We start from the raw sequence: 20576 nt of genomic DNA, 5'->3' as shown, positions 1-20576 counted from the left end.
ACTGTGGTGCGGGATGTCCACCAGGGAAGTGGCAGTGTGCGGGATAGGGGCAAGAGGGGGACTCTCTGTACTTTCTGCTCAGTTTTGCCGGGACTGTTCTAAAATGCAAAGCTTTTATTTATAAATTCATTTATAAATAAATTATGTAAATTTAGTTATAAATTCAAAAAAGTGAAAGGAAATAGAAAAATTAGATTAGAAAAATTAATGTTAATACTATATTTTTTTTTCACCAAAATACTATCGCTTCAACATGTAATTGATAACAAATCATCCTAATGAGGTATTTTTTTTTATTTTATTTATTTATTTGACAGAGATCACAAGTAGGCAGAGAGGCAGGCAGAGAGAGAGGGGGAAGCAGGCTCCCCACTGAGCAGAGAGCCTGATGCAGGGCTCGATCCCAGGACCCTGGGATCATGACCTGAGCCGAAGGCAGAGGCTTTAACCCACTGAGCCACCCAGGCGCCCCTAATGAGGTATTTTACATTACACTATCATCTGAAGTCTTTGAGTTCAGCACATCTCAATTCTGAGTAGCCACTTGGAAGTTCTCAATAGCTACCCATAGCTGGCGGCAGCCATATTAGAGGATATGGTGGCGAGAAGTCCCAGGGAAGACTGAGAGAGAACGGTGGGGAATTAAGAAAAACAAGAGACAGAAAGCTGGGGTTGAGAGGTCTCCATGGGCTGATGACCCAGTGGAGCCCCAACACGCATCAGAGACTTTATTTTATAGTTCAATAACAAGAATGTTTATCAAGGAGCTCGAGATCCGAGGACCACAAGTCCCACGTGACTGCCTTGCTTCAAAACAAGAGAGTTTTCCCAAGCACATTTACAGAGGAGCTCAAGGACTGTGTCAGCGTGACCCAGAGCGCTCGTGTGAGCCAAATCAATCAGCAAACTGCAGGGACCGCGGGAGCTACCCCTTGGCAAGACTCCCTTGACTGCAAGGACCATGTCAGCTTGCAGTTAGTTCCCCGCAAGGCAATGTGGGATTGGCCATAAGGGATTACATCCCATGGTCCCTGTCCTCCGGGAGCTTATACACGTACATCCTTATCCTCTACACAGTGAGGTGGCGTGGGGGCGGGGGATGGGGTGCGATGACCTGTTAGGACCCCAGTGGAGAGAGATGGGAGCTTCTGTAGAGTTTAGGGCCAAGCACTAGTACTGGGGAGGTTTTGCAAAGCTCTCTCCTCTTCTCAGGTTCTGGTTAACTAACAACTTTGCCACCCGACCAAACCAATCAGAACTAATCTGCAATGGCTTGACAAAACAAGATTCCCCAGCAGTCATTGGGCCAAGCCAAAGTCACCTACTTCCTCTTACAGTATTCGCAAGGTCTCCATTTGGCACAGATTTAGGGGGATAGCACAAGGCAAGAGAAGAATGACGCTCTGGGTCACCTCTGTAACCGACTTTCCTTAAGGATACTGTGAAGACCCAACCGGGACCCACACCAGTAGCGGGCTGCTCCGGGCACACCACTCTGGATGGTCCTAAAGGGAGGTTTGGTCAACCCCTCCACAGTTTAGGGGTGAAACTTCTTCAAGTGTCTCAGTGGCTCACACCCAGCCAGGCCCCCATGAGGCGGCTGCTGCTGGCACACCCGAGCCAGGCCTGGCCCTAATGCCTGCTCTGAGTTCGTCCAGCACCAGCAGCCCATTTGTCCTCCAGACCCGCTCACTCCCAAGTCCCTTCAAGTATTCTTGTCCGCCCCACTGCCCCTGTCATCTGCTGTATCTCCAGCTCCCAGGATCTCTCCTCAAGTCTCCTGAGCTGTAGCCTCTTCCGTACCTCAGCTAATGTGCCGATCTCAGAACATTCCACTGCTATATGGGCCAATTCCCAAAAGTCAGGGCCTGATGTGCATTATCAATGTTCTTTCTTTCTTTCTTTCAGTACTGATACTGCACAAACACCTACATCTCAAGAGTGTTTCTGTGTGTGGGAGCAGGAAACTATCAGACCACTGTGTGATGACTTTCTTGGTACCTTATGTCCCCTTCCTGCGAACAAATTAATGGCGATAAATACTAGCCAGACGATTTTCAGCTATTACTAAAATGACCTTTTCTCTGCGGTAATTTTCTTGTTTTCTAATATCAAAAGCTCCACTGCTTTCAAATTCAAAGGGGTGACCTGTATTGAAATCTGTGACATAAAGAGTTTTCAGCCTAGAAAGTACATTTAATTCTTTCACTCCTTCTTCTTGAGAATGTTTGGTGTTCTGGAAGGGGTCCAAGTTTGTCAGTTGCCTAACTCCGGAGGCAGCTGGGTTTGGCCAGTGGTGCGACCAGTACCCCTTGCTCTTTCCAGCACATCAGCAGAGAGACAGCCCGTTCTCCTTGAGGACGGCCCCATGGCCAGACTGGCGGCCAGTGTGCCACCACGAATGTGTCCCGTTCTTTCTCATGGCCATCAGATGCTCAACCCTCTACTGTGAGTTGGAACAAGTGGTTTCCTCATGTTTAGCCTGGGTTGCAAACCTATTAGTAAAATAAGAGGGCCCCATACAAAACTGTCACTTGACAGATCTTGTTGGCAGCCCTTTGAATGCAAACCAAGGCCAGCCCTCAAGCAGAAAGCAAGTGCAGATGCTGCGGTAGAATTCTACCCAACCGAGTCAGAGCTTAGCAAGTCTACACCAACTGCTGTCTTTACCACACCCTGGGGGTGCATTTTGTTGTGGGGTCCCCTTGGAGGTGAGGGATGGAGAGAAACTGACATGTGCACGGGCAGGAATGGGGTTGTGCCAATGTATCTGTTTGCACGTCCCTGGGTGCGTGTTCTATCAGGATTTCTTGAGCGATGAACCCGAGGGGAGCCTAAAGAGTTCTACTGTTTGTTGCCTGCAGTCCATAAAAATCCACTGGTTTAGGCATCAGTGTTTGCTCACCTCCAACTAAAGAAACATTTTACAAAATGGAAATACTGAGACCTTTTCTTTTGTTCTGAAGTGGAGGATCACCAGGGCTGAAATGCCCCAGCCTTCCACTAGGGGGAGTCTAACGCAGTGCAGGCGCTAGGACGAGCAGAAGCTATGAAAGGGGAAAGAGAGAGAGAGAGAGAGAGAGTGTGTGTGTGTGTGTGTGTGTGTGTGTGTGTGTCTTCTACTGGAAACACAACTCTTCTGTGTGTGTGTGTCTTCTAACTGGAAACACAACTCTTCTCTATATACCGGCTTCGATATGATTTTGTGGCTAGATTTAATTTTGGTGCTGTCACAGTGAATGTTACTGCTCCCTTTTCTTACAAGCTGAAAAGCTCAAAACAGATTCTCTGTGGCACTGGCTTGTTTTGTTGATGTTTGGTTGGGTCTCCCCCCTCCCCCCCCTCCCCCGCCGTTTGTACTATCAAATAATACATATAAATTCTCTTCTTTCTGGCACTGAGCCAGGCACCACACAGAGCCAAACGAATGGGGGGGCTCGTTCCTCCTGAGGGTTGGCTAGCTCACCCTCAATTTCAAGAGAGCCCAGTGTCTGCCCAGGCTCCCTGGAAACGGTGGCTTCTCCTTCGGTTTGACAAGCAACGTACTGCTAAGCCAACTCCAAGCCAAATCTACTTTGCACATTTATCACCTTCCCTGGGTTTAAATATAGTTAAGAAATGGGGTTGTCCTTGCTTTTTGAATAATCTTCTTTTTAACTGTGTGAAAACCAGTGAGTAACATACATCTGTTTCTAGGACAGTGAAATGCTCTGTTGCAGTGGTAGGAGGAATAAAGGTAGGGAAACAGCCTTGCTCTGGAGGTAGAAGTTGTGTTTGAATCCAAGGTTCTCAGTCTAACATAACCCGCCAACTTCCGTTTTCAACAACAGAATGAGATGTCCGTGAAGGGGGATGATAATGTCCCTGTCCCAGGGTTTTGGGGAGGCTGATAAAGGTATTCAGGTGCAAAGACATAGCACAGTGACTGACACGTAGTAGGTGTTCAGTCCCTTACTTCTAGAAGCATTTTGCCTTCTGGTCAGTTTTAAAGACAGTCTCTCCCTGATGTAAATTTACCTCCTATTGTTTAATGGCCTGTTCTCTTGATCAGTGTGAGATAAGGATGTTCTTGCACAGAGAAATGGGGAGTGGGCAAATTGATAAGTGAAAGCCATCTGTTAGGAACGGAGAGAATGATGTAGTTGTAATCAAAATGGATTAAAACCACTTCCCAAATCAGGTGGCCAACAGCAGGCCGCTGTGGCCGGAGCCCCAACTGCATTTCTGTCCGCCTGTCCCTGGGTGTGCCTCCCCCGCGCCCCGCAGCAGTGCCTTTACCCTCTCTCAATTCTTCAACTTCGACCTCATTCCAAGTTGACGGACGTGCCAGGGCTTTGGTAAATGGTATTAAATGGAGGCTCTACTTCCAAGGAACTAAATTATAATTTTGCATGTTCTTTTGGAAGCTCCCAGGATTTGATAAACAATTCCACGGACATCTCCATCCAACATTTCTCCCCGCCTCCGAGTCCCAGTTTACGGGCTACATAATCCCAACAACAAGATACATTCAAGTTTCAGATTTATTTCACTCTGCCTCCTTGGCTTCGCAGTTGGTACAAGACATGCATTCCGATGGAAACAAATTGCTAAGCGTGGCTGGGTTGCCTATAGCTTTATTACCTCAGTTCAGCTACATTGGGGATAAGTAGGTTTTCTGTGGATCAGCCTGGGAACTTTGCCATTATGTATAATTTTGTAGCTATGGGCTGTGAGGCCCAAATTCTAAATGACTGGCACACCAACTCACTTTCAGAATGTACCTTCTTCTAAATTGGGAACAGCTGGTTCTTTTGTAAATGGCAGGAACCGGAACTATGATTCAGATAAGTAAGAGCATCTCTAAAGGACGGGAGGAGCCACAGGAAACATTATCTGTTAGAGGCACTGATGGGCCTCAGGAAGACAAGGAAAGACACACTTTGGTTCTTAGATCATGAGTCAAGGTCAGAGAACAAGGTGATGGAATAATGGGCTCTGTACTTCAGGCCAGCCCCATAGATCAATGCCCACATTTTAGAGAGAAAGAGAAGAAAAAAAACCAAAACAAACAAACAAACAAACAAAAAAGCAGAGAAAATACTCCCAGCTATTGCTTTGTGCGCGGGAGGCCGTGCTGTAGCAGGGACAGGAGACCTCGCAATGGGGGGCGGGGGGGCACGGTAGAGCCGGTGACATCAGCAGCCCTCGGGGACCCAGCCTCCCTGTACCCATGTGAGGAGTTGCCACTGGGAGCAGCAACAGGAAAGAGTGCAGACGTCATTCTTAGAGTCATCAGGAAAGACCAGGGAGCACGGGCGACACTGAGGACTTCTGTAACGATGGGAAAGGATGTGAGGCGTCTGGAAATGCCAGATAAATGTGTTTGTGAGGGTTGCTGGGACCATAGGTTTTTGCCTACAAACTGCTGTGGACTAGGAAACAATGTTACATTAAAGACAAGTGTGTAAGGGCACCTGGGTGACTCAGTCGTTAAGCCTCTGCCTTCAGCTCGGGTCATGATCCCAGGGTCCTGGGATCGAGCCCCTCATCGGGCTCTCTGCTCAGTGACGAGCCTGCTGCCTCCTCTCCCTCTGCCTGCTGCTGCCCCCTGCTTGTTCTCTCTCTCTCTCTTCCAAATAAATAAATAAAATCTTAAAAAAAACACACCACCACAAAAAACAAGTGTGTATATGTGTAATATATATACAGATATGTGTGTTACTTGTGTCACACGTATATGTACTGACAAATGTACCTGTATGTATTAATTATACACATATACACATACATATCTGTAGATATACAGCTGACCTTGAACAACATGGGTTTGAGTCCACGGGGCCACTTATGTGAGGATTTTTTTTGATAAACACATCCACTACTACAGATGTATTTCCTTTTTCTTATGGGTTTTTTTTTTTTTTAAGATTGATTTATTGATTTTAGAGAGTGAGGAGGCAGAGGGAGAGGAGGGAAACTGTAGCAGGCTCTGCACTGAGCACAGAGCCCAAGGCAGGATTTGATCTCACGACCCTGAGATCCCCACCTGAGCCAAAACCAAGAGTCAGATGCTTAACCAACTAAACCATCCAGGGGCCCCTCTTATGGTTGTCTCAACAACATTTTCTTTTCTCAGCTCTATAGTAAGAATTCAGTATGTATTATACCTACAAAATACGTGTCAATTGTTAATGTTATCAGTGAGGCCTCCCATCAACAGAAAGCTATTGGCAGTTAAATCTGGAGTGGGAGGGGTGGTCAAAAGTTACAGGTGGTGGTCGGGGCGCCTGGGTGGCTCAGTAGGTTAAAGCCTCTGCCTTCGGCTTGGGTCATGATCCCAGGGTCCTGGGATCAAGCCCCACATTGGGCTCTCTGCTCAGTGCAGAGCCTGCTTCCCCCCCACCCCATTCCTGCCTCTCTGCCTACTTGTGATCTCTGTCTGTCAAATAAATAAAGTCTTTAAAAAAAAAAAGTTACAGGTGGATGTTTGACTGCATGAGGGTCAGAGCCCTTGCCCCCCTGTTGTTTAAGGGTTAACTGTACAGACGTACATTTACCTACTCACATAGCCATGACAGAGCTGGTGGTAGCCGGACACGAACACTGAGGAGCCCGGCAAATCAGAGAAGATAAGGCACGTGAGATCTTCAGGAGCGAAGGAGAGGGCAGGCCCGGATGACGCCGTCCACCGCAAAGTGCCTTGTCCCCGGCATTCTCTCCCCACGTTCTGAGTCCTCCCTTCCTTTCCCCGTTTTAGCTCTTGACTCCAAGTTTCCCATGGAAGCTATTTCTAGGACCGTGGAATGCTCTGTTGCAGTGGTAGGAGAGATAAAGGTACTCTGCCGATTTTGTATCGCTCCCTGCTTACACTGGTATCAGACTCAGTCTCTGAGTCCGTCTGTTGTCTCAAGCAGAATTTTCTAAAGCACGTGGGGCTACCTCTGTGTATACAAACGTTCCCAAAGACCAAAGATTGTGCCTACAGCCCAGTGCCCATGTCTTTGGCGAGTATCCGACAAATATTTGATGCATGAATAGATGGCCAAATTTGGGGGAACTCAGCTTAAATCCAAAAATAGATGCCTTGGATTACAGAACTTTCGCCCTTAAAATGTTAAAAGGCATTGAGAATGAGGCTTGACCTCAATCTCATGCCTTATATAACAATTAATGCCACAGGAAATCAGGGATTTAAATGTAAAACTGGAACTGTGTAGTACGTTTAAACAGATTTAAATATAAGAATAAAACCATACAACTTTCAGAATATATAGGATAAAATCTTCAGGACCAAGGGCCAGGTGAAAGGTTATTAGACGTGACACCAGAAGCATCATCCGTAAAAGAAAAACACAGTGGACCTCATCAAAAGGAAAAGCCTCTGTGCTGTGAAATATCCAGTTAAGAGAAAGAAAAGGAAACCCACAGCACAGAAGAAAATATTTGCAAAGCACACACCTGATAAAGGTTGGGCCAAGAATATATAAAGAACTCTGGAACTCAACGGTAATGAAACCCCCCCAAAAAATCCAATCATAAAATGAGCAAAGGACATGAAGAGACATTTCACCGAAGAGGAGATACAGATGAATAATAAGCTCGTGAAAAAGATGTTCAACCTCATTAGCCATTAGAGAATTGCTAATGAAATTTACAATGAGATGTCACCACCTACCTATCAGGAGAGCTAAAATTAAAATGTTGGAGAAAGTGCAGAGAAAGTGGATTTCTCATGCTTCCCTTGTGAGCCTCTAAAACGGTACACTGGCCATTTCTTTTGTAATTAAACACGCAACTTCCATAAGACCAAACAATTACATTTGGGGGCATTTATCTCGGAGAAATGAAAATTTATGTTTGTACAAGATCCTGTTCACAAATGATCATAGCATCTGTACTCCCAGCCCCGAACTGGGAACAACCCGAATATTCCTTACTGGGTGAACAGTTAAAGAAACTATGACACATTGCTCCCATGAAATATTAATTACTCAGCAATAGAAGGGAGTAAACCATTGCTATGTGCAACAACCCCAACCAAACTTAAGAGGATTATGCTGAATGAAAAAGTCAATCTCAAAAGGTTACACGCTGTGTGATTCCATTTATAAAACTTTCTTGCAATGACAAAATTATAAAGATGAAGAGCAGATCTGTGGTTTCCAGGGGGAAGGTTGGGGAAGGGTATGGATACAGAGGGGTCACATAAGGGAGTCCCCTTGTGGTAAGGGAAGGGTTCTGTATCTTGATTGTGATCACGGTTACACGAATCTATACAGGCAATAAAATGGCAGAAAACTTGATACACACAAATAAATGCATGTGAAAAAGCCAGGAACGTGAATAAGGTCTATAGTCTAGTTAATAACAGTGTCCCAGTGTCGATTTCCTGGTTGACATTGTTCTTCAGCGATATACATGTATTTGCGTTGGAAATCGGGTGAAGGATATATGGCACCATTTTGTACTATTTTGAAATTTCCTGTAGGTCTATAATTCTTTCAAAATAGAAAGTTAAAAAAAAAAAAGATTTCAAATGTCCAAGCTAGGGTTTTAACCACGAGACCCTTTGTTCCCGGAGCACTGGGTAGGATTAGTGTTCTATGCAACAGGTACTGGGAAATGCGTGTCACAGAAACTGGCTTCTGAACCAGCTGTCATTGCCCTCATCACTCCCACAGGGAGACTGAGTGAGAGAGAGAGAGAGAACAGACCTGCCAGTCTTCACCTCCATCAGTGGCCAAGCTCACCCAAAGTCCTGTCTTTCAGAGTTGGTTTTGTTTGAGAGGGTTTTCTAGAAAACTTGTGCTTTGATTCATTTCTATTGTGTGTGTGTGTGTGTGTGTGTGTGCGCACGCGTGCTTTGGCTCAGCCTATCCTCTCAGTCTTCTGCCCCAATGCGTGTCAGTCTTTGACAAGTGCCATGTCTCATTCTCAGAACCTGATGGAATGTGACACAAGTGGCAGGTCAGGATCGGGACAGCCAAGACTCTGGAGGAAACAGATTCATTGTTGTACCAACTGCCTCCTCTCAGAAGTAATTCTGACGTGAACAGCAGCCATGAACGGATCTGGAAGGAAGAAGTCATAGTTTCTGGCGCTGCAGATGGGCAGTGGATACACACTGGGCTGACGTCTCTATCTCGGCGGAGGCACAGCCTAGAGCAATGGTTCTGAAGCCTCCGCAGCCAGGACCGTCTCCTGAAGAGGGGGGTTACTGCTCTGTCACATCAGATTTCAAGGGGAGGGACCTCACCAGGTGATACTGATGTGAGAGACTCTGGGACCATACTTGCTTCCACGGTATCACTTCTTGAAAAGCCAACTTAGTTGACAGCCTTGTTACTTTCAATTCATAGAACGTGAAGTATTTAATAACTTCTACCCACTCACACTGGCACTTATACTTACCACACGCTCCTTTTTTTTAAAGGATTTATTTGTTTTCGAGAGTAGGGGTGGGAGGAGGGGCAGAGAGAGAAGGAGAGAGTCTTACGCAGTCCCCTGCTGAGCGCGGAGCCCTGCATGCGGCTCGATCCCATGACCCTGATATCATGACCTGAGCTGAAACCAAGAGTCAGATATTTAACTGACTGAGCCGCCCAGGTGCCCCTATCACATGCTTTTTAAAAAATGTCCTTGCACATCACTCAGAAACAAACCTAAGTAAGTGTGTGTGTGTGTGTAAAAATAAAGCATAATTATCACTCCCAACCTGATGGAAACTTACAAGCATTTGTGACAGACCCAGGGTTCTGAGAAATAGATTTTTGTTTTGTTTTGTTAGTTTTGCTTATTCATGGTCAAGGAATCATTAGAGACAGTTTGAACATTACCTTTATGCGCTCTGCAAAAGTCTTTGTGAGAGCCCTTGAAAGCTATTTTTTTAATTGACCAAAAAAAAAAAAAAATCCTAACAAATGAATCTGATCCACTTGGTAACTGTTTGCTATTGGATATTCTGGCTTATCTTTAGAAGCCCTGCTGGAGCCTTAAGGGAAGGACAGCAAGTCTTCAGGAAAATGGAACAAAGACTCACTTAGTGATTCAAGGTAATAGAACAGAAATGTCCCAGTAATGTACACTCCTGGATGAGCCCCAAGCCCTGCTGTGAGTTTCCTTCACCAGACAATGGTGATCGATTTCACCCTTCCCAAAGTGATCATAAGCAATACAGCAGAATCCAACAAAAGTATCAGAGGATTTCATAGCCTTTCCAACCACCCTTCCCAACAAGGAGGTTTCTGAATTTCTCTGGGTCCTGTGATCTTGTGTTGATCTAGATTCGGGATCTCCAAAATGAGGCGCCCAGCATTGAATTGATCCCCTGGGGTGGAGAAGAAAATCTTAGAATTATATTTAGTTTTATCTAAAAAATACAGAAGGTTAACCTACTGCTGATGTACATGTAGGAATTGGTACCCTCACTTAGTCTATATGACTCAGATCCAGTCATAGAAACCCTGTGGTATCCCCAAATACCTTCAACTAACAGTGGAGACCCATTGCTCAAGGAGGCTGATGATAGCTGTCGGTTCACTGAGAGATACTGCAGCAGACATGCTCCTGGCTACATGGGTTTAGGGATCATATTATCTAGACTTCACTAAACTAATCCTCACAAAATGAATAAGGGGCTTAAAATGGCTCTTTTAGGGAATCGCCCATGTCTTTACCACAGAAAACTCACCTAGAAAATAGTCCTTTGAAGAGAATAATCATGCCAGCACAGGAGAATATCCAGACCACGGGGGAGCTGACCTTCCCACCCCCCAAGTGAGTTCTTCATCTGCCCACATCATGGCATACTCTATTTTATTTTTATTTATTTATTGAGCGAGAGAGCATGCGCACAAGCAGGGGTAGAGGGAGGGACAGAGGGAGACGGAGAGAGAGAATGTTAAACAGGCTCCACACCCAGCACAGAGCCCCACTTGAGGCTCAATCTCATAACCCTGAGATCATGACCTGAGCCGAAATCAAGAGTCAGACGCTTAACTTACTGAGGCTCCCAAGTGCCCCAATCATGGGGTATTTTAAAAATCAGAGATAACATACTGGATTTGAAAAGACATCGGCCGATCTGACAGGAAGTGCTTTATGAAGAAACACATGTTATGAAAAGAACAACTTGAAAGGGGATATTTGGAAACATTTCCATGTTTATGTGATTTTTCTTTTACCTGGAAAAATTCCGTGTGTCACCCATAAAAACTCCCATATCAGTACACTTGGGGAGACTATCAAAAATCTGTTGAAAATTCTCCCAGAGTTCTAGTGGATTTTGAACCTATTTGTTAAAAGTCCAAAAATGAAATAACTTGAGATGATTTAGGAAGAGCCACCGGCTGACATCAGAGAAGATAAAATTTACTAGCAGAATTAAACAAAAACCTTTGCATAATCAGTGGAGTGGAATGAAAATGAGCATTTAGTGGGCATTTCTTCCATCTGGTTCTGTGCATCTTTGTGAGGGAACTTTACAGCTGCAGTAAGCAGCAAAGCCAAGTATGGAAATGGAGAAAGAGAGAGAATGGTGTCTATAACCTGAATTAGAATCAGTGTATCACAAGGACTAAACCAACATATTCTGAAATAATAAAATGTGTCAACTATACTATTATCATTGCAAATCATTATTAATAAGTTTCGTAGTGAAGGCAAAGGTTTGTTAACTTGTCAATAAATATATACAGTTTAATAGAGAGAGGGATTATGAATATGACTTTTGTCTCAAACTTTTAAAATTTCAATGTACATTTTATAGTGGCTAAAACATATATATCAATAGTATCTAAATATTTTAGAACATTCCCCCTCTCCCTCTGGTTATCTGTTTTTGTGCATGGGATAAACAGTCCAAAGTTTGAAGATGACTGATGCATATAGGAGAGGCTAAATGAATCGACAGGATAATAAGGTCAGCCTGCGAGCAAGAGGCTAGGGCAGGGATCCATGAGGCTGAGTTGCTGGACGGGCTGGGCAGAGTGGCCTTGTTCTTTGTCAGTTTGTCCATCTGTCGTGCTATGCAGGAGAGATGGTAAAGGGAAGGAAAGCACCCGTGTCGGGATGACTGGGGAACGTGCGCCCACAGGACATTTGGTGCCTTGCACTTTCCACTTGGATGGCTTTGGAAGAGACTTAAACATTTGAATGACTTTTGCTTGCTTTTAGGATAACTGATTTGTAATTCCGTGGGAGGTCACACTGACCTAAGACCGTCATTGTGAGACCTGACTGCCTCCGGGTCATAGAGGCACCACTACCCATGTTTTTGCCACAGAAAACTCTGGTCCAGGGGCACCTGGGTGGCTCAGGGGGTTAAAGCCTCTGCTTTCGGCTCAGGTCATGATCCCAGAGTCCTGGGATCGAGTCCCACGTTGGGCTCTCTGCTCAGCGGAAAGCCTGCTTCCTCCTCTCTCTCTCTCTGCCTGCCTCTCTGCCTACTTGTGATCTCTGTCTGTCAAAAAAAAAAAAAAAGAAAAAGAAAAAAAACTCTGGTCCAGAAAACCCAAAAAGTCAAAGAGTATGGCTCACCAGACTGATTACAGAAACAAACTTATTAGCCTAAAAATTGCCAACTTAGTAAGTATGTATAAATACAGAAACAGAAATGTATAAATAAAATATTTGTAACCTGCTTAACATCACAGTCATTTGGGAAAGAAATGATATCATCAAAGGTGCATAGGGTCAGATTACGAGAATAAAAGATAAGAACATCGCACTCAGAAAGCAGCTGGAGTTGGCGATTTGGAAATGGACCAGCAGAAGGGAATCCGTGGGTCCCTTGAAAACAAATATGTTATGTAAACAGAAAAGTGTGGGCTGCCTATTGCCCTGTCCCCTCACTAGGGTCCCCAGAATCACGCCAGACCTCTTCCAACAACTGGGACCACGTGAGTGGAGAGGCCACATCCAGCAACTTGGGGAAGTCGCCATGGACCTGTCCATTATCTTCCCCAGAGACATACGGACTCTTAGATATGGCAGAGGTGTGCAAGGAGCTCTTCAAGGTAGAGAGAGGGTGGACAGAAATGGAGGCCCCAAGTGGAGAACAGGATAAGGAATCTTAGACGGGTGTTTTAAGGTGATAGAATTAGTAGATCAAGTTCTTAAGTCTTTGGCGAAGTTTTCAGGGAATCAGGAGTAGAGAAAGACCTTAAAAATTATATAAAAAATCAACCTATGGACATAAGGAATGTATATGAGCAATGGGATAGAAATAAAGATACTAAGAAACATTCCTGGGGCACCTGGGTGACTCAGTCAGTTCAGCGTCTGACTCTTGATTTCTGCTCAGGTCACGATCTCAGGGGCCTGAGATTAATCCCCGCATCAGGCTCTGCACTGGGCTTAAGATTCTCTCTCTCCCTCTCCCTCCACCCCTTCCCTGCTTGTGCTCTAACTCTAAAAAAAAAAAAAAAAAAGGAATGAAAAATATTTTAAAAAAAGAAGCCATATATTTCTGATTGAAAATGTTTTGAAAATAAAATTGTACCTTCAGAGGCTTCCATGACTCTTTGCAAAACAATTCATTGCCCTGGACGCTTTCTTTCCATTGGACTGTTGCCTTCATCAGCTCGGGTCACCGTGACAAAGTGCCACGAAGTGGGTGACCTCAACAACAGACATTTGTTTTCTCACCATTCAGGCGGCTAGAAGTCTGAGATCGAGGTGTGGATAGAGTCGGATCCTTTTGAGTGCTGGGAGGTATTACGAAACAAAATTCAACTGAGTAAATTTTAAAGATCTTATTGGCTTGATTCACCAATTCATGAAGCAGGCAGCATCCAGTCTAGTGGATAGAAAGGAGCTCCGAGCAGCTCTACAGAGGAAAGACTTTTAACGGCAGAAGGCAGCAGGCTCGAGGAAGTTCTCCTTGGACGAAAAGCAGGCTGGTTATTGCAAGGTTCGTTTCCTTTAGGGGACAACAAGGGTCTATGAGGCAGATTACCTAATGAATGCTCATTAAGCAATTCCTGAGTGACTGATTTAAGATTCCATTTCTGCAGAGCCAAAACTATAACAAGTTAAGTCTTGGTTTGGTGATGTGGGGTTTAACATAAACACCTCCACTGGGGGCCCGTTGTCTTATGTTTAACAGAGGGAAGGATCTGTTTCATGTTTCTCTCCTAGCTTCTGATGGTTTACTGGCCTTTGGTGTTCCTGGCAGATGACATTCTACCTGTGTCTTCACATCGTCTTCCCTCTGTACATGTCTGTGTCTGTGCCCAAACGTCCCCTGCGTATAAGGGACACTAGTCGTATTGGATTAGGGGCTTATTCCAGGATGACCTTATCTTAACTAGTTACATTTGTAATGGCCTTACGTCTAAATAAAGTCATATGCTGAGATACTGGGGGTTAGGATTTCAATATATGATATATATTAAATAATGAAATATATGAAATATATTGAAATTTCATTTCAATAATGAAATATACTGGGGGGGGACCTGGGTGGCTCAGTGGGTTAAAGCCTCTGCCTTCAGCTCAGGTCATGATCTCACGGTCCTGGGATCGAGTCCCGCATCGGGCTCTCTGCTCTACAGGGAGCCTGCTTCCCCTCCTCTCTCGCTGCCTGCCTCTCTGCCTGCTTGTGATCTCAGTCTGTCAAATAAATAAATAAAATCTTCAAAAAAAAAAAAAAGAAATATACTGGGGTGGAGACACAGTTCAGTTATGCCAACCAAGGCTGTATAAAAAGAATGTGGCTTTTGTTGAGGGCTGGGGACGTGCAAGGTTTGCCGTTCTGCCTCAAAATCAGAGAATCACATCTGCCCTTAATTGCCCCGTATGCAAGTTCCATCCTGTCCTCAAGTGTGATGCTTTGTGGGGAGAAACGGACCAGAAGTATTTTGAGGCAAGAATCAGTTATATAATTTACATTCCTGTCCCTGTCCCTAGCCATGCCTTCCCAAGGCTGTTTCTCCTATCCATATGTCCTACCCTTTGCTCTTCTAAAACTACAGATAAAAGATTTCAGACCAGGCAACATTTCAGAGTATCTGTACCATCTGTGAAGTATCTTCCCAAGTGAACATTGAAAGAGAACACTTTAAAGGTCTTATTTTAATAAGATTGTCATTCTGAACATTCCAAAAGTGGGATTTCTTTTTTTTTTTTTTTAAAGTCTTGCCCTTTACTTGCTATCATTTTCACTATGAATAAAGAAGTTGTCCTTACCTCAGGGCAGGATGCTTTCCTTTAGAATATAGGGTCTGGAAATATAACATTTAGGCAATCATAAATCCTTAGTGTAGATGATAAACAGAAAGTACTCTGTTCCAGTTCATGACCTGTGAGATGAAATCTTTTGCAGCCATCAGGTATTGCTTCTGGTATTCATGTGAATGAGTAGTGGCTTGAATAATGAGGGAGGCCCTGGAAACAGCCAGCAAGTTCCAGAGCGAGGGAAATGACTCAGCTTCCATATATAATTTTCAGCTAGAAATGACAAGTTGAAATCGTGAAGTGAACTGAAATTTCTTAACCCAAAAAAGTCTTCCTGAAATAGTAAAATAATGCAATCTAAACCCGATACAGAGCAAGCAGAACGACAAGTTTCTGGATTAGGGCAAGATCCTTTAAAATTATGTTTATGTCTAAAACTTTGAAGGACTCTCTAGAGAGATAGGGTGAATAATGGTCACATGGTGTGACCTTTGTCAAAGATAGATGCCATTCTGGATGTGTGTGACCCAAAACCAACCATCTGACAGTCATCACATGTGTAGTAAACAAGAGGACCTTTCAGACCTCTCCCATCCTTGCAATTCTATTCGTCTCTGAACTCTGGCTGGTGACAACATTCAGAGCCCCAAAGATGGCATAGTAAAGTGAGTCTGGGCCACATATCCAAAGCCTTTACCTCTTCTAGCTCTGCACTGAAGTGTTCGATTCTGGAAGTGGAAGACAAAGTGGGTAGAGAGTTGGCATTCAAAAAAAGTATATCATGTATACTAAATGGAATGAACCGTTTATCACTTCTGTAAGTAATAAGAGGCAGCTTCTATCACTGCTCCCAAGATAAGTCAACAGAAGGGACAGAAGGTCACGTGTTCAGTGTGCCAGTTGAAATCAAGAGGGAAGGTGGCTAGTGTTAATGATCTCCCTCCCAATGATTAGACTAGTCTATGGATAAGCCAATCCACTTCCAAAAAAAAGGTAAAATACATATATATGAAATATACATAACATAAAATTTACCCATAAAATTTTGACCATTTTTAAGTGTACCATTCGGTTGCATTAAATACCTTCAACAACATTGTCCTCACGAATCTGTCCATCACCCCAAACAGAAGCTCCCCACTTTCTCTTTCATCCAAAAGAAATAAATGTGCAAAGTGGCTTACTCCAAGCTCCGCTTCACTCCTGGGGTGTCTTCTACCAAGACACAATGTGCGGAGAATGGGTAGTGAGCACCGTAACCACACAACTCTCCTAACTCAGGTTCCACGACCTGCATGGGCCCAGGGTCCAGGCTTTTCCACACTGACAGTGAGAACACACTCAGACCCACCGCCAGTATTTTTCCAGGAACACTGCCTCCTCCACATGGCCTGCCCATTATATGTTGAGATGAATACTCGATTAATTTTAACGATGTCATAAACTAGATAATTGGAAAATGAAATGAACCAGTCTGCTTTCACTTGGAGGGGTTAATGACAATGGACACATGATAAACAAATAGTGCTAAGACTGAACAATTACTCCTTTCTCTTGGTCCTCTGTCTGGGTTGGGCTTTCAGAACTCCAAGGGCCCATTTATCTAGGAGGCTGCCATAAACCTCTGAAATCAGAATGGCCAGAGCAGGAGGCCCAGAGCGTCTAGCTTCCCTCTCCCCCTCCAGCTTTTCCATCCCCCAGTGGTGGGAAAACTAACACTTCTTCTGCCCCTGGGGTGGGGGAGGGGTGATGGCCGACACAACTTCTTTTCAGTTCTCCTTCTAGAATTCACAAGCAGCTCTGACAGGATACCAGTTCTATCTGTATTGCCACTGCCTGGGGTCTGCTCACCTTCAGGTTCTCAAGACCATTGGATATAAAGCTTGCATATTTTTTCCTTTGGTGGGTCCTCTGCCATGATGACGTCCAAGGTCCATTTGGTGCATCTCTGGAGGATAAACTGAGTTGCTGAGGCTTGTGGGTTATAACCCTCATTACTGTTGAGGAAACTGAGTCTTGATGCATGAAGTGACCAACTCAAAAAAAAATAAGTTAGCTAAAACCCCAAATCTTACCTCTTGGCCAATCTAGAGGTGCTCTCTCTCCCATAGGGAGAGCATCAGACGACCCAAGCTTGAGAGTGACAGTGGTGAGAATCAGTAGATGCAGTAAGCAGGGAGCTCGAGGCCATGGAATTAGAAACTTCATACTCTGAATAATAGAATTTCAGAATTAGAAACAACCTTAAGGATTTTTTTTGGACTAGTGAGCCTGAATCAATTTGTGCTGGTTAAATTGTAGATCCCTTGGCTCTTCCTTACCCTGTTCATTCAAAATTTCTCGAAGGTAGAATCCAGACGTCTGTATTTTTATTTAACAACCTGGCAGGTTGTTCTGATGCCGAATGAGGTCTGGGAAACAGTGACCACATTAATCAGACCTCCTGCAGAAGATGTGTCCGAGAGTCCTTTGGGACCATCCCTTCTGGGATGTTCTGAGCTTGCACTCCTGTAAGTGCAGCCTGAGATAGCATTAGCATTTTTCATGACAAATTGTAGTGGGGAATCATCATTAAGCTTGGAGTGAGCAAGTATTCTCAAGTCCTTTACTCATGAACCATCATCATATTTATTCTAGAATCCCTAAATGCACAACACAGGGATGAGACTTAACAAACTGGGAGCATACTGTGAGCCTAGTTAGTTTGTTCTGCCCTCCTTTCTCATGTCTGCCTTTCATTGTGAAAATCAGTGATGTTTCCATCTCATCGTGGGCATCAAGTTGGAAAAAAAAACAGGAAGTAAGTCTCATTCTGTAGCATGGTTTATATATCAGTTCATTTCAACAGATATTTAATAAGCAAATAACCAGCAAATTATTTAAATGCTAAGTACTTAGCATATAAATAGAGAACTCAAACACAAGATAGAATGGATATTCTAGAATATCAATTCTGTTCACTACAAAAGAGATACAACGTGTTATGAATGCTCAAAGAAGACAAAGATCCCATGTTCGTGGGGATGGGCTGAGGATAGAGAAAGGCCTTTTTAGGAGAGATTCCATTTGAGCTGGAGTTTAAAATACCATTGGCATAGATGGGCTAAAGAAGGCATTTCATATATAGAAAAACTTGGTCAGCCAAGTAATGAATGTAAGAAGTCTGTGTGCTGAGAGTGGGGGTGGTCATAGAATAATGATTTGTATGGTAAAAAAAAAAAAAAAAAAAAAAAGAGGGGGGTGGAGTTATGACTAGTGCATGGAGGGCCATCTAGCTAAAGAATTTAGATTTCATTTCCCAGAACTGGGGAGTCCTTACAGCTCCTGGAGAAGAGGAGTGGCCATGTGGGACAGGCTGAAGCTAGGGGAGATCAGAGTCAGGAGTTCCTGTTGAGAGGTAAGAAGCAATGAAATATTTACTAAAACTCCAAACAGCTGGAAACAACCTATATTAGTTTCCTATGGCTGCTGAATGAATTACCACAAATCTCATGGCTTAAACCACAGCATTTATGCTCTTGCATTTCTGAAGGTCAAAAGTCAAAAATCTGGGGCACCTGGGTGGCCCTGTCGGTTGACCAGCTGACTCTTGATTTCGGCTCAAGTCATGATCTCAGGGTCATGATCAGCTCAAGTCATGACCTCAAGCTCCACACTGAACACAGAGTCTGCTTGGAATTCTAGCTCTTCCTCTCTATCTCCTCTTCCTCGTCGTCTTCTCTCTCTCTCTCTGAAATCAATCAATCAATCAATCAATCAATTGAAGAAGAAGAAGAAGAAGGATGAGGAGGAGGAAGAGGAGGGGGAGAAGAATTATTCCAAAATCTGTTCCACTGGACCAAAATCAAGGTGGTCCCAGCAGACAATTAGTTTCCTTGCTTTTTCTAGCTTCTAGAACTGCATTCCTTGGATTCCTTGGCTTTCGGATCCTTGGAAAACAAGCAGATGTTACTTCTGTAATTAAAATAGAAAGGAGAGAAGCCAAGAGGACAAGAAATAAGGCAGCAAAATGAAAGGTAGGGACTGCTGTGAGCTGAATTGCAGGGGTTGAATCTCTAAAATGTGCCAACCGGTTAGATATCAGGAGTGATGGTGAATGAAAGAGCACTCCCAGGCTTGCAGCCTGGGTGATAGAGAATGACCATGTTGTCAGAAGACATCTGGGCAGGGGGAGCAAGTTTGGGGAAGGCGAGATTTCTTTCAGATATGTGTGCCCTTCTAGGCAAGCCCTCTAGCACTTGGCTTTCATGCTGTGTGACATGAAACTTCCAGAATTTCCATCCAATTAGTCACTAGATGGAAACCTTCTTTTAAAGAACCACGACCATTCAGCGGTTCTGAATTTCCACTTCAAAGGCTCCTCTGTTTCAGCATTCACAGAGCCCCAGCCTTGGAGCCTGGCTCTAATGAGATATGGCAGTGCCCTTGCTCTGGCTGCTCATCAGTCCTGGCAGCGCTGAGATCACCTGGGAAGTTCTGCTGGAGTTCTACTCAGAGGTGAAAGGAGGAAGGCATGGTTGACAGTGATCTACTGGGACCAGACCCAGGATTTTTCCTACTTCTGCTCTGTCCCTCTCTAGTCCCAGGCCAGTCTGGAACCTCCTGCCTTACCTCCGATGGCTTCTCCTGCAGCAACAGTAGTTGAGGAAGCAAGTGATTGGCAGGGTTCAGAACATGTCCCCCTAAAATGCGCCACTTTGACAAGTGGACTATTCTGAGCTGACGGCAATCACGATCCAGCAGATTCAAGAAAAACTTCTACCTCTTCTTTAACTCCCTGAATGAATTTAAGTAGAATCCCAGTCCAGGAAGAGAACTATCACCAGAGATAGCTACAAAGAATATGGGTTAGGTGCGGTAAGCTTGGGAGGAAGTTGGCAGGGTCTGGAGATCAAATTCCTTTCTGTTCTCACTGTCTCTGCATGGCATGGCAAATATTTTTTACCAAACATGTGCTCTTCCTATCATCCTGTGAATTGTCTTCCTCCTTTCGGAAGTCCCAGTCCCCTACCCACTTCTCCTTAGCTCAGAATGACATGTAAGCACCAATTGCCTGACTGCCTGGGGGTCTCATTTTCTTAGAGGACACCCCCATACATATGTAATTAAATTTGTTTTTCTCCTGTTGATCTGTCCTATGTTAATTTGATTATCAGACCAGCCAAAGAACCAAGAAGGGTAGAGGAGAATTTTTTCCTCCCCTATAGAATCAAACGTGCTTTTGGAGAGAGGCCCAGGAGGGGAATGAGAGCAGAGGGTAGGGGGCCCATATGTGCAGAGTGCCCATTTCTGCTCTCAGTGGGAAATATTTTTGCAAAAAAACTCCTAGACCAGATCCTTCCATAGTTAATAGCTCTGCACAAATAACCTATGAAAGACTTTTCCTTTTCTGGACCTACATTGACTGGATTCTCCAC

This window comes from Martes martes (genome assembly GCF_963455335.1).
Source record: "Martes martes genome assembly, chromosome: 2".
NCBI classification, from domain to species: Eukaryota; Metazoa; Chordata; class Mammalia; order Carnivora; family Mustelidae; genus Martes; species Martes martes.
This window is presented reverse-complemented; position numbering follows the sequence as displayed.